The following is a 13,038-nucleotide window of genomic DNA, read 5'->3' on the forward strand; positions in this document are numbered from 1 at the left end:
TAAAACTAGTTGACACATTAGTAAATATATTGTAGATAGCTAGAGTTAAGTTTCTCACTCTTGGTGAAAGAAGTTACAAATAAACAAAAGGAGAATGCTGGAATAAACTCTGCAGTGCTGGATTGGAGTTGGAAGTATCAGTATGAATCCATGTCTCTTTTAATATATCTATCCAGATAGATAGATAGATTGATAGATAGATTGATAGATCGATAGATAGATGTGTATACCTGAGTGTATATTCATACATACATTTCCAAGCTCTGCTGAGAGGATCTAGAAGCAGTGACACCCTAGTATCAATGAGCACACCTAGCTCCCAGATCTTGGTTTCTAAATATCATTCTCCAATAAAAAGAACCAGGTTTTCTTGGAGAAATGGCTAATTCTAGGGCTGGAGATGGAAAATACAAGATGAGCCTGGAGCATCTTATAGTGCCAGAAAGGTGGGTCAAAAGGAATCAATCTGAAAGACTTCCCAATGGCTCAAGCTGGAAAACTCTGAGCAGCAAAATAAACAATGGTAGCATTGGATTATTACCCAGAGAATAAAATAAATATCCATGAGTCTGTACTGATATAAAAAAGATTAAATATGAAAGGAAGAAAGAGAGAAAAAAAAGGGGTGAAAAGTATGAGAGAAAGAGAGAAAGAAAGGAAGAAGGAAGTGGGGGAGGAATCTTGCTCATAGAATACCAAATAATAAATGCGGCTGGATAGCATGTAATAGAAAATCGCCACTAGAACACCACAGTAATAATTACTGTGGGCAAGACTGACTGATGAATGCAAAAACTGCGTGTGAAACTTAAAGAAGAAGCCATACATATGCAGAGCCTCAAAGCATCTCCTTCCAAATACTTAACGGTTTTCTCTTAATGTCTTTAAAAGACCTATGACTATTTAAAGCCAAAATTACAACACTGTATTGTGGTATTTGTAACATGGGTAGATGTAAAATTTATTACAACAATAGCACAAAAGACAGACAGAGGTAAATGGAACTATTCTGTAGCAAGGCTTCCATATTTTACCTTGATTAGATTGGTGAACTATGAAGTCTAGGTAGGCTGTGATAAGTTAAAGATGCATATTGTAATCTGGACCAACCACTAAAAATGCAAAGATGTGTCACTTAAGTGCTAACAAAGGAATTAAACAGCATACAAAAAGCGTTTGTACAAGAATGTTCTCTGGAGATGACCTGCACGTCCCCAGGAGGAAGATGAACACACTGCGGGGCATCCACAAAGCAGAATGCCCTCAGCTGTGTCGAGGAGCAAATGCTGACACACACATGCTGGGTGAGTCTCATCAACCTCGTGCCGAGAGAGGCAAGCTGGACAGAAAACAATACACGTGGGATGATTTCAGCCAAGATGAACCTATGATGAAAAAACCAGGAAAGTGATTGCCTTGGGGGAAGGAAAAAATTGCCCGGTAAGGAACAGGAAGGAGTTTTCTGGGGGTGATGGAAATATTCTATTCTTAAAGAGGTGAAGGTTATGTGGGCCTGCTTATTTTCCAAAACTGTACGGTTGAGAGGTGTGTCTTTCAGTGTCCATACACCTTACCCCCCCACACACACACAGAGGACTAAAAGAATAATAAAGTGAGGTGGGAATGGGATGGAGCGTGGATGAAACAAAAATGGCAGATGATTAGTAGTTGTTGAAGCTGGCTGACGGGCCTACTATGCTATTTTGTTTATTTTGTATATTATTTAAATTGTTCTGTAATAAAACACTTGTATAAGAAGACAAACTTGATATACAGTGTTCGCTGGTAAGATATGGGTTACATTTGGGGAGGAAGGAGGGAGAAAGGGATTGTCGGGGCCTGAGTGAATCTGGTGCTAGTTCTTGGTCACACAAGTCTGTTCACTTTGTAATAATTCTTTGAGGTTTACATGGATGACTTCTGAATGTATTTTTGTATACATTTTATACATCAATAAACATTTTAAATCCTGCATATTTGCACAAAGATACTAACTCAATATCTCAGAATAACAGCGGTGTTTTGTTTTAAAGTGGAACATGTTCACTACTGACATCATCAAACGGATTTTAATACTCTCAAGTATCTATTAATGACCTCACCCTTGCGTGGCCCCCTGGGTCTTTCCATTTTTGACTCAATTTAGCAAGTGGCATGACTTTGAGTTTTTATGATGCAATCTTTTTCCAGCAAGCTCCACCCCCACAATGATATTCACCAAGGCCTCGACACCTAGCACAGTGCTGTGTTCACAGCATGCACTCAAGACCTGTGGGACTGGGTTGAATGAGGAACAAAACGTGGAGCACATGATGTTTGTAACTTATACCTAGGTGCCATATCGTGACTTAAGAAATTGGTAGGGTTTTTTGATAGATTTGCTATGCCTTCTAATTTTTCCTATTTAAAACAATGGGAAATAGGGTCTCAGAGTTCTTTCTCAGAAAAAGTCTGACATTTCAGGCACAGATTACTGACAATTATTAATGGCATATGACTTTGCCGTCTCATCTTAGTTTTAAGTTTTTAATTCCTTACCTTGGAAATGACCTAACTTTGCTTCTTCCAAATCTTGTAGTAATACTGATGCTCCAGAAAGTCGGGCCATGGATATTCTGCTGTTGTGCATCCTCCCTGCAAAGAAGTGGAGCTGTGCATCCACCAGTCTGAGAAGCGTGTGGCGCTGTAGTATTTGGAGTCAATCAGAGTAGCTAAATGGAAAAATGACTACAGAGAATTATCACCATAACCACCCACACAGCAACAAATTATTTTGCTTAATTAATTTGTGATTCTGAGGGTATATTTAAAAAGGGATATTAAAACTGGTTCCCAAGGAGCCAACCCTATAGTAGAGCAGAAAATGCATATTACCTTCCTAAACAAACTTGCCTAACATTGTGGGAAGGACGAACGGGAAGTTTCACTGCTGTTGCCTGTGTTAACGAGGCCAAGAGTTCCACACTGGGATAAGGAAGTCCAGAGAACAAGCCTGTGTGCAGTGTCAGAGAAGGGGCATGTGTGTGGTCCCCTGAAGTGGCTTACGGGTCACTTACCAGTGCACCTGAGTTACCTGTCTCTATAATGCAGGAATTGGGGCTGTCCACTGTGATGTTTTCTCCTTTTTATGACATGGCTCAGGGAAGTCCTTCTAAGACGCCTGACCAAGGTATGGGCCCTTCAGGTGGGTGGGGTCCAAAGGGAGGATCTCTGCAGCGACCCTGACCACAGGGCCCAGAGGGAGGATCATGGCAGCCTGGAGGGATGGAAGGGATGGTAGGACAGGTGGCCTTGAAAAGGCAAATTCCAGGATCCCAGGCACCTGGTATTTCCATTTTAGATATTGAATTTATGTTTCAAATACTGGCCAGGGAGCTTTCACGAGGGCTGCAAGCATCCTCAGCAACAGCCAGGCTGGTGCGTGGCAACCCCACCTGAGTACCTGTCACAAGGGATGCAGCCCAACCACACTGCATACTATGCGGGATGGGCAGGGCAGGGAGAGTGGGCATGGTATAAAGAAGAGGTGGGGTAGAGGGTGGGATGGAGAAGAAGAGGGGCGGGGCACAGGGGCGGTGGGACAAGGCAGGAGTTGGGGCCCCTAGCTGGGCATACTGGGAGCTTTCGTCTCTTAACCGCTCCCAGCCGGCAGCCTGTAGGGCTGCAGGACTAAAATGCCCATGATGCTCTGGGCACAGCGCGGTGTCTAGCCCTGTGGGGAGGAGCAGCGTGGTGTAGGCTTGGCCAAGGGCCAACACGCCATTGGCTGAAGAAGCTGGTCCTGCACCCGCTCCATGTGGACTGAGTCCCGGAGGCATGTAACGGGAGGAGAGGGACCAGGGACTTAGGAGGGTGTGGCGGCTGCATGGGCAGCAGCGGGCCTGCAGCGTGCAACTGCTTTTGTCCAAAATTGAAGCCGGCCTCGTGCCTCTTCCCCACCGCCTCCCTCCGTCGCTTGATTCCTCCTCCCAGCTGCGTGCCTGTGGGTTTTTCCACAGCCTCCTACCTAGTCCAGGGCCAGGTGTTTCTCTAAACTGCTTATGGGAACTGGTTTGACATCCCAGAAACTTTCCACTTTGCCTGCTGCTCTCTGCCTTCTCCAGCCAAAGTGCTGTCATTTCATCATCTTTTGGGAGACATTCGCCCTTGTGGCCCCACTTGCAAGCAAAACTTAAGAGCTGTGCAGGGTGGGATCATTGGCTGTTGCTTGCCTTTTTCTCAAATGTGGAAGTTGAGGCATCTGTGAGGTTAATCATTGGTTTCCCTAGGCTCCGCTAAGAGCAGAGGAGAACAACCCAATTCCCAGGCAAGTATCTAGTAGGCCATTTTCACAAACCCATTCCAGTGCAGAGGCCTCTGAAACAGCAAACTTAAGATGAGAATAGCTTAAGCATTTTGCCCTTTAGATTGATCACCTAATCTCAGCTCAGGCCTGAGTGGCCAGTCTCTCAGGGACACGGGTGGCGAATCTGATCCCTCAGGAAGAGAACGGTTGTCCAGCTTTGGGAGAGGGATGTTCAAGGTAGACAGCACTTGGGCAGCATTTGAAACCCATCAGCTTTAACATCTCTGCTTTGGATTCCGGCAAGTTTCCCAGATAAACATGCCTAGGGATAGTCAGATGTACTGTATTCTTTAAAAATTCATTAGAGCAGTGAAAGGAACAGAGTATAAAATATGCTGCTTATTTGCAAAAGATAAAATGCAAGCAAGACCTTCCTGTTAATTTTTTTCTGCTCATTTTCTTGGCTGTACTGTACGCTTGAATGCAGAAACAAAAAACTTGAATTGCCAAATTCTCTTTTCCTGAGATTGGTAAATTAACTTAAAAGTCTTATTGATACCTGTGGAGGAATGGTTAGCAGCTTTCAAGATTTATGTCATTCCTAAAAATTTGGGTGTTGATCTAAGTGAAAAAAAGTCCTTGTTTATATTACACATCCCAATAGGTTGCATTTCCAATTCCTGAATGTGGGATATTATCAAAACAACTGAAAAACCTTTTCATGGAAACTGGACCCTGTCACTTTGTCAAGAATTTGCCTCTTTATGAATTAATGACACATGAGTTCTTTAACATATTTGTAAAGAAAGGATGAGAAAGTCTGTAGAGTCTCTGAATGTGGCAAGATGGGGAAGTCTCGTTAGACCACATCCAAGGGTTCTTCTCTCATGTTCAATACGCCTGCGTGATAGTCCATGTGGTCAGGTGCAGTGCTGCTCCCCCAGCCCCAGTGTTCCATCCTACTCTGGCCTGTGCCCTCTTCTGGGGTTTCTGACGACGCTCGTCCGCAAGGTTGGAAGAAGACACTGTAACATGAGGCTATTCATCATCTTGAAACAAGGATTAATGGAGAGGAAAGTCTCGGGGTCTGTGTGCTCCAATGTACTGCTGTTGGGTTGTGGCTACAGTGACCACTGTGATCCCAGCAGTCCCCACAATGGCTGTCTCAGACTTTTGATCTCCTGGTGGAACCATAGCAGCTGTTGACTGAGCTGGGAGCTCGTAGTGGTTCAGTGTCTTCCATCAGATTTTGTGGCTCTGACCCTCCTCTGCTAACCCCATTCCCATTCCTATCTGCTGAGTTGATTGCTTTGTAGTTGTTTCCTAGGAGCTACTGTGTGTAACTGTGTTTCACAGTGTCTTTAGGGACCCACTCTCACTACACAAGTCACTGTACAACAGCCACTTATCCTGTTGTAGGCCATGTTGGTCCTCTCCAGTGGAGATGTGAAGAACCCTGCTTACTCGGAGATCCTCTCGTTCTCACGCTGCTGGGGCTACCCTGGAAGCTGGGCATCGCGTCTTTGGTCTCATCAACATTATTCTTTCCATCGATTATTCTGAAGTCGGATACGACTTTTTTATTAATGTGGACATTGGCTGTCACAGGCACTTTTATGTATCTTCCCCAACAGCTCTGTGAAGTAGGCCTGTGATACCCATTTTACAGGTGGGACACTGAGGCTCAGAGAGGTCGAGTAGCTTCCTTCACTTCACACAGTTTCTTGGTACATTTTGAGTCTCCACCTGGAACTCCGTCTCTCAGGTGTGTGCACTTAGCTGGTGTTCCACATTGTGCCTCTCTGCCAGCCTCCCCAAAGGCACAGGCCCCATCCTGAGTCCATTGTCTGCTTGATGGCAGTCAGCCTGCACACACAGGCCCCGGGCGGGGAGTGGACTAGTCAGGCGTGGTCCTTTGGCTTACTCTGGGCAGGTTCTAGGTTTATTGTGAGAGCTGGAGCAGTGGAAGATACTGACCATCACTCACCTGGAAGGTTCGTTATGTAGAAATACTCCACTGACTTTTTGCAGGTGTCATGTCTTCTTTGTCTTCATTGCTCCTCTGGGCTTTCTCCTACAGTCCGTGCTGTGCAGTAACATACAGTACAGAGACTGGTGAACATAATACTGTTGCCCTGCACCAAACGGTCACATCATTCATTTTTTTAATTATGAAAGAAATGCATACTGTTAAAAACAAGTCAAATTACACAGATCTATGTAGAGTAAAGTGAAACCTTCCCCTTCCATCCCCTTCCCTGCAAACTTACGCCCCTACTCAGAAGGAACAGTTGTTAACAGGGTGGGCTTTATTCTTCTGGACATATCCTATGAATTTATAAATACACATAAAGTTTTTTTAATATAAATTACATAACTACATCATTTTGCAATTTGCTGTTTCCCAAACCATATTATCATAGACTTCTCTCCTTATCAGTGCACATCATTCTAACTTACCATTTTAGATATTTTAAAGGTATTCCAAAGAACAGGAATTCCATAATCTGTTTACTTCTTCTTTGATAGAAATGGGATTACATCCAGTTTCACTATTATACATAATGCTGCAGTAAGATCCTTGTAGGGAATTTATTACACTGCTTTTCAACTGCTCAGTTTGCTTTGTTTCCATTTAGTCAGAGATTATGATATATTTTTAACATTTTTATGGGAATAATAGGGAAATTAATTTTATCACTGAATAAAGACATTCATGGGGAAACTGGACTTCAAGGTCATCCATCTCAGTATGCTGGAGAAAAATCATGAAACTTCAAGGTATTATTCTTGCTCCATCACATTCTAACAAGTCATGTTAACAATTTAAAGTTGAATGTTTGAATAGCCTCTACTCTCTCTGTTCAGAGGATGACTTTTTCTTGTCTTGAAAACTTCTGACTGCAGTGGCTCTCAGTTGGGCTTCAGAGAGGATAAGATATTGGTGTTGTATCTGTTTGTCTTCAGTTGTAGGCTGAATCTTCTAAAGATCATAGAATTGAACATGGTCCAATGGATATGTATGATTTTGGTCAAAAATTCAAAGTAATGTACCCAAGATAGGAATCTATAACTTTGGTTCTTAATAAAGAATTTCCATTGATATCTTCAAGTCTCTGTGATTACTAGTAAAAACTCACCTATGGGTGAAGAGATGTGGTTCTGCTGGCAATGTGTGGCTTGAACATCCATAGTTAAGCCTGCAACACCCATAGGTAGACTAGACGACCTCTCGATGACCTCTGCCCTTGGTCTTTGACCTAGGAAAAATAAGAATTAAAAAATCTTCTGTTATTAGCACTCAATGCTAGAAATGCCCATTAAAGAGTGAGTTTGATTTGGTAAACCAAAAGGAGTATAACCAGAACAAAGTCTTTAATATCTATAAAATTTCAAAAAATTCTAGTTTTTTTAAATATAACTCTATTTTTGCCAGAGTGCAAACTGTGTATATATGAATGAAATATCCCTCTGTCCGTTTCTTTTTTCCATTGATTTGATGGATTTATCCTCTAATCCAGATTCCATGTGTTAAAGAACATCTTGGTCCTTCAAAGAAAAGAAGTCATAGAAATTTGATTTTCTTTTAGCTTGGCATCCTACAGTTTTGAGGAATAAATTGTCATGTAATGATACAACAATTTTGAAATCAAATTCTTAATTAGAGGGGTATAATGGATGATTGAATGGTGGTTCATTCCCATGGTCAGGGGTATTGTACACATGGACGTATAAACATGACTCAGGAAGCTGCTTTGGCCCCGTGACATCCCTGAGAACCACAGTGCAGGAGGATCTAGGCACACAGCCATCTGTCTTGATCTCCTGGGTTACATGTAGATCCAGGAGTCTTGAGAGTGGCTTCAGAGCAGCTAACTTTTATCTATTTCTCTCCTTCCTTCTCTCCAGCTTATCTCAAACAGTCCTGATTATCATATTTTAAAGTAAGACCAATTATAGTTATTTACATGACCTTTTTGTTCATTATTGCAGAGTAATAATCAGGCATATCATTAAATATCATTTAATTGATCTAATTAAATTTGTTGTACCTTATAATTGGTTAGAACACTAAGTTTAGTTCAGCGTTTGATATTCACCAAATGTGTTAATCTTACAACTGCCATGTGCTTCACTCCCCTTAGAAGTGTATCTTTGGCCCATCACAAGATTTTAATGAATAAAATCATCATAAATTAAGATAATGTACCGTCTTTTGGATGATAGAGAGGCATATGGGTCCATTTTGGAAATATGTCCAACTCTCTTTGCTCCCCATGGGAATTTTCTGGTCACTAGGTTTTCAGGTGGCTTGCACAAGCCCTAGGTCTGTAATACCTTCATGCCTCCCCTTCTACTTGGGGTAGAAATAAAAGAGGTCAGAGAGACTTATTAAAGTTTTGGTTGCATGAAGTCCTGTATGAAGAGAATCCACGCATATTGTTCTGGTTAGCTCTCTGTTCCTAAGACTACTAGTTACTTTAAGGGCATGTCAGGAACTGTGAAAGGTCTGATAATAAGTCAGGCTATTAGGCTTATTAGCCTAATAAGGCTAATAAGTCAGCCTACCACGGTCTTATAGATGCTGGCAAAAGACATGAGACACATGGGTCAGAGACAAAGGACTTAATGACACAGCGATAGCTGTGGCCAGACTATCAGCATTTGCACGGGTTCACTAAATTCCACTTCCTACAGGGTGATACACAGTGGGCCAGGTGACATGCAGAGGGTTACAAGATCTGAGAGCTTAAGGAACTCAAATCTTTGATAACAGGCAGGAAGTCTACTGACCTTTGCCCTGGGGAGGGGTGTTATTTTCATTATACTGGGCAGTAAGCAAGCCTGCCCTTTGCTCCAGGGGAACCCACTATTTCTATTTTCCAAGGCTGACAGTTCTACACACATCCTTGAAAAGATAACCTGGTTTTCCTGGCTTTCAAAGATAAGCTTGAATGAGACTTCATCATCATTCAGTTCTTCTGTTTCCTTTATTGAGATTGTGCAAATATACTATTTTCTCTGTAAAGTTCACTAACTTTATTCATACATAAGGGATGCTTTTGGTTTTATTTTTTAAATTGAGGTTTTCTTATTAGAGCAAATGATGAAATTATTATGGGTTGGATCTGAAAGTATGCTTTTCCAGGAAAAATGTGACAGAAGATCAGTGCTCACAGAACTTTGCCACAAAGAGGTGATAGCAACTTAAATGATTTTAATTTGAATACAGTTTTGTATAACTTTCTTCCATCTTACTTCATCCTCTCTGCTTCCTGTAACTCTCATATGGGAATGGGGAAGATTCAGGGATTCACTGAACTCATTTACAATATTCAAATGGTTTTGTCTGTTGTGTTTTTTTTTTATTGAAGTAAAGTTAACGTACAACATTATATTAGTTTCAGGGGTACAACGTAATGATTCAATGTTTCAGTATATGTTGAATTGATCACCACAATAAGTCCAGTTAACGTCCGTCCCCATACATAGTTAAAAATATTTTTTTCCTGTGATGAGGACATGGCACATTACAAGGTGCAGAAGAATCAGCGATGATGTCATAGTTTTCCATATACAGCTTGATGAATTTGAACATAAGTATACACCCTTGAGACTGTCACCACCATCAAAGCCACAAACATATCCATCACCTCCCAAAGTTTTCTCTCACCTCCTTTATTACTATTATTCTGTGGTGAGAATTCAACATAATATCTACTCTACTAGCAAATGTGATGTATGCAATACAGTCTTGTTAGCTATAGGCACTATGCCGTATCCTACATCTCCAGGACTTATTTATCTTGATAACTGAAACTTTGTATCCTTTGATCATCAGCTCCCCGCTTCTCCATCCCCCCAGCCCCTGGCAACCATCATTCTAACCTCTGCTTGTATGAGTTTGACTATTTTAGATTCCATATATAAGTGAGTATTTGCCTTTCTCTGCCTGCCTTATTTCACTTAGCATAATGTCTTCTAGGTCCATCCATTTTGGCAAAAATGGCAGCAATTCCTTCTTTTTTCAAGGTTGACCAATATTCCATTTCTTTATCAATTCATCCATCAGTGACACTTATGTTACTTCCATATCTTGGCTATTGTGAATTAGCTGCAATGATCATTAGAGTGCAGGTATCTCTTTGAGACTGATTTCAATTGCCGTGGGTATATACCAGAAGCGGGATTGCTGGATCATATGCTAGTTTTCATTTTTGGAGGAACCTCCATACTGTTTTCCATAATGGCTGTACTAGTTGACATTCCCACAAGGGTTCCTTTTCTCCACATCCTCACCATCATTTGCCATCTTTAGTTTTTTTGATAATTACCATCTTAACATGTGCGAAGTGATAGCTCATTGTGGTTTTGATTTGCATTCCCAATTAGTGATGCCAAACATCTTTTAATACACCTATTGGCCACTTGCATGTCTTCATTGGAAAAAGTCTATTCTGGTCCCATTTTTTAAATTGATTTTTCTTTTTGTCATTGAGCCAACACAAAAAAAAGAGAACAAAATATCCAGGCTGTATGGGTGCTTCCCAGTTGATGCAGATGGTTTTGTATTTACAGTGGTACCAAAAGATCATGTTTCGTGCTTTTTCTTCAGCTTGTTATAAGACCAGCAGTAGCTATGGCATGGCAGATAATTGGGATATTCTGGGTTTGGAGGTTTACAATATAAATGAGTGGTAAGGAATTTTTTTATTATTCCAAGGAAATTATTGAGATCATAGTCCATGGAATCCAGGATTGATAGGTGTAAGAGGAAATTAAGGTGAGGATCAGTGATCTGGCATTACTTCTGATCTTGAGGGACAGGTATCTAACGTATGAGTCTTTGAATAAAAATATTAGAGATCAGGAATTTGTGGTGGGTGAATATGTTTTCTGAATTGTTGTTTACTTTTGAACATAACCATTTGGATTATGTGAACATTTGGGATATGGGAGTAAGTCGCTAACAAGGGCTGGTTGATAATGTCACTATTGATTTAACTTCTATGAACACCAAGTGGTCAATGGATTAAGCAAATGAGTAGCCAGAAAACACAGAAATGGTAGGATTTGGGATTTAGTAAAGGACTGGGGACTGACTGTCCTGAGAGGGAGTGCCAGGATTTGTGCAGTTGAGAGTGACAAGGACAAGAAGAGAATAGAATCACACTCATACAAGGAGGGGGTGTTAACAGGATGGAGGGGGAGAAATGATCTGGAGTAGCCTTGATTTATGACCTTGAACTTTATGTTCTTGATGCAAATCTGCCTGATGACATCCTAGGACACAGGTCAGATTCATCCCCAGAGGATAGAGGGAGGGTGGAAGTACAAAACAGCCAGGATAATTGTCCTAAAAAGGCAGGCTTCCTTTATCATTTGACTCAATATCATGATTTATTTTTGTAGGGTAAGAGGAAAAGAAGGATGATAGAAAGATGATAGTCACGTCTTCACAGAAGAAGCAGCGTAACTGTGGAACCAGTCCAAACCAAAGCCTTCTTTAAGCTTCTCAATCCCTTTGAGGATATCCAGTGACATATTCAAGAGGCCAGTTACTAGAATCCCATCCCATCCTGGCAATGACGGGTCTCTGAGAGGACACCTTGGACCAGCCCCACCAATTCTGCTAGCCTGAGAGACCACAAGGACTCTAGACCCGCAGCAGTGCAGGACAAATGGTAAGTCCTTTCAGTATTGCCAAAGCACTGCAAAAACTTGCACCTAGTCACACATGTGAATCCCTGCCAGGTGTGCTCCCAGGTGGTCTGCACTCCAGATTCCATGCCCACTCCTGCTGGTCTTCAGATTTGGCAGAGATGGTTCCAGGAGCTGATCTGGGCATTCCACAGCTCCACTGCCAACAATTTCTGGTGACTGAGGAAGGTATCAAGAAGGAGGAAAGGGCAGTGAAGAGCACCAAAGAGAGACTGGCGATAGCACTGATGGCTGACAGACTTGCTAGCGAGGCAGAGAATGTGGGGGGCCAAGAAGGCCATCCTGACAGCAGATGAAATGGAGCAGGCACCTCACTGAGGTCTCTTGGCAGCGTCCCTAATGTTTCCTTGCTTTGAGGTCTTGAAACTTTAAAATATATCAATACTTTTCTTTTATTAAACTCTGCTGTGTGACATAGAATAAATAGACAGTGATTTCTTTCTGAGTGAGAGTTTAAGTTTAAGGTGAGGAGCGAAAGATCTTCATTTTTCATGCTGTTCTCTCATTTTCCTTTACTATGTACATTATTTATTTGTACTTTAAAGTCAGCAGCCAGTTATCAACGTCACGGGATGATTCAGTTTTCCCCCTCACAGTCACAGTGAAACCTACTTAAAGTGGATGATTCTTTTTGTGTAATATTCCAATCGATTACAAAATATTATTTCAAAAGCACTTTTATGTTGATGTTCTCAAATTAGATATTTACTTCTAGATTTCCATTTTTATGTGCCTTGTTGCATGTTAATTCAGAGTTGCATCTAAGGAAATACCAGATTTCCCTCAGTTTTTTAGATCCATATGTGTTGGAAATGTGATACATGAAGATGGACATGGCAGTTGGGGGATCGTGTTATTTTCAAAAGAGACATTTTCAGCATCAGTAATATGACAAGAATCCACTGCATGTTGGGATTTCATTGTCTATTTGAGGGATCAAGTTTTCGCTGTTGGTACTTCTCTTTCTCTTTTGAGGGCAAGTATGGCCTTCCCAGTCTTTCCATTACAAAATCACTTTCCCGGGTGTCTGT

The 13,038-nt window shown here is 41.5% G+C and overlaps 1 long non-coding RNA gene across 14 annotated transcripts in view; it reads right to left on the reverse strand.

Annotated features, from left to right (window-relative positions):
- LOC131401054 (uncharacterized) overlaps window positions 1-13,038 on the reverse strand; it is a 67,783-nt gene that overhangs the window by 23,810 nt on the left and 30,935 nt on the right. For 12 of the 14 annotated variants that reach the window (XR_009217518.1, XR_009217517.1, XR_009217520.1 and 9 more), the window contains 3 exons: window positions 7,426-7,545; window positions 6,273-6,371; window positions 2,510-2,711 (listed from right to left, as the gene is read on the reverse strand). This is a non-coding gene — a long non-coding RNA (uncharacterized LOC131401054). Of the gene's footprint in view, window positions 1-2,509; window positions 2,712-6,272; window positions 6,372-7,425; window positions 7,546-13,038 lie in introns of those variants that run through there. The other 2 variants (XR_009217525.1, XR_009217524.1) reach the window with 1 other exon arrangement.

This window comes from Diceros bicornis, chromosome X, assembly GCF_020826845.1.
Source record: "Diceros bicornis minor isolate mBicDic1 chromosome X, mDicBic1.mat.cur, whole genome shotgun sequence".
NCBI classification, from domain to species: Eukaryota; Metazoa; Chordata; class Mammalia; order Perissodactyla; family Rhinocerotidae; genus Diceros; species Diceros bicornis.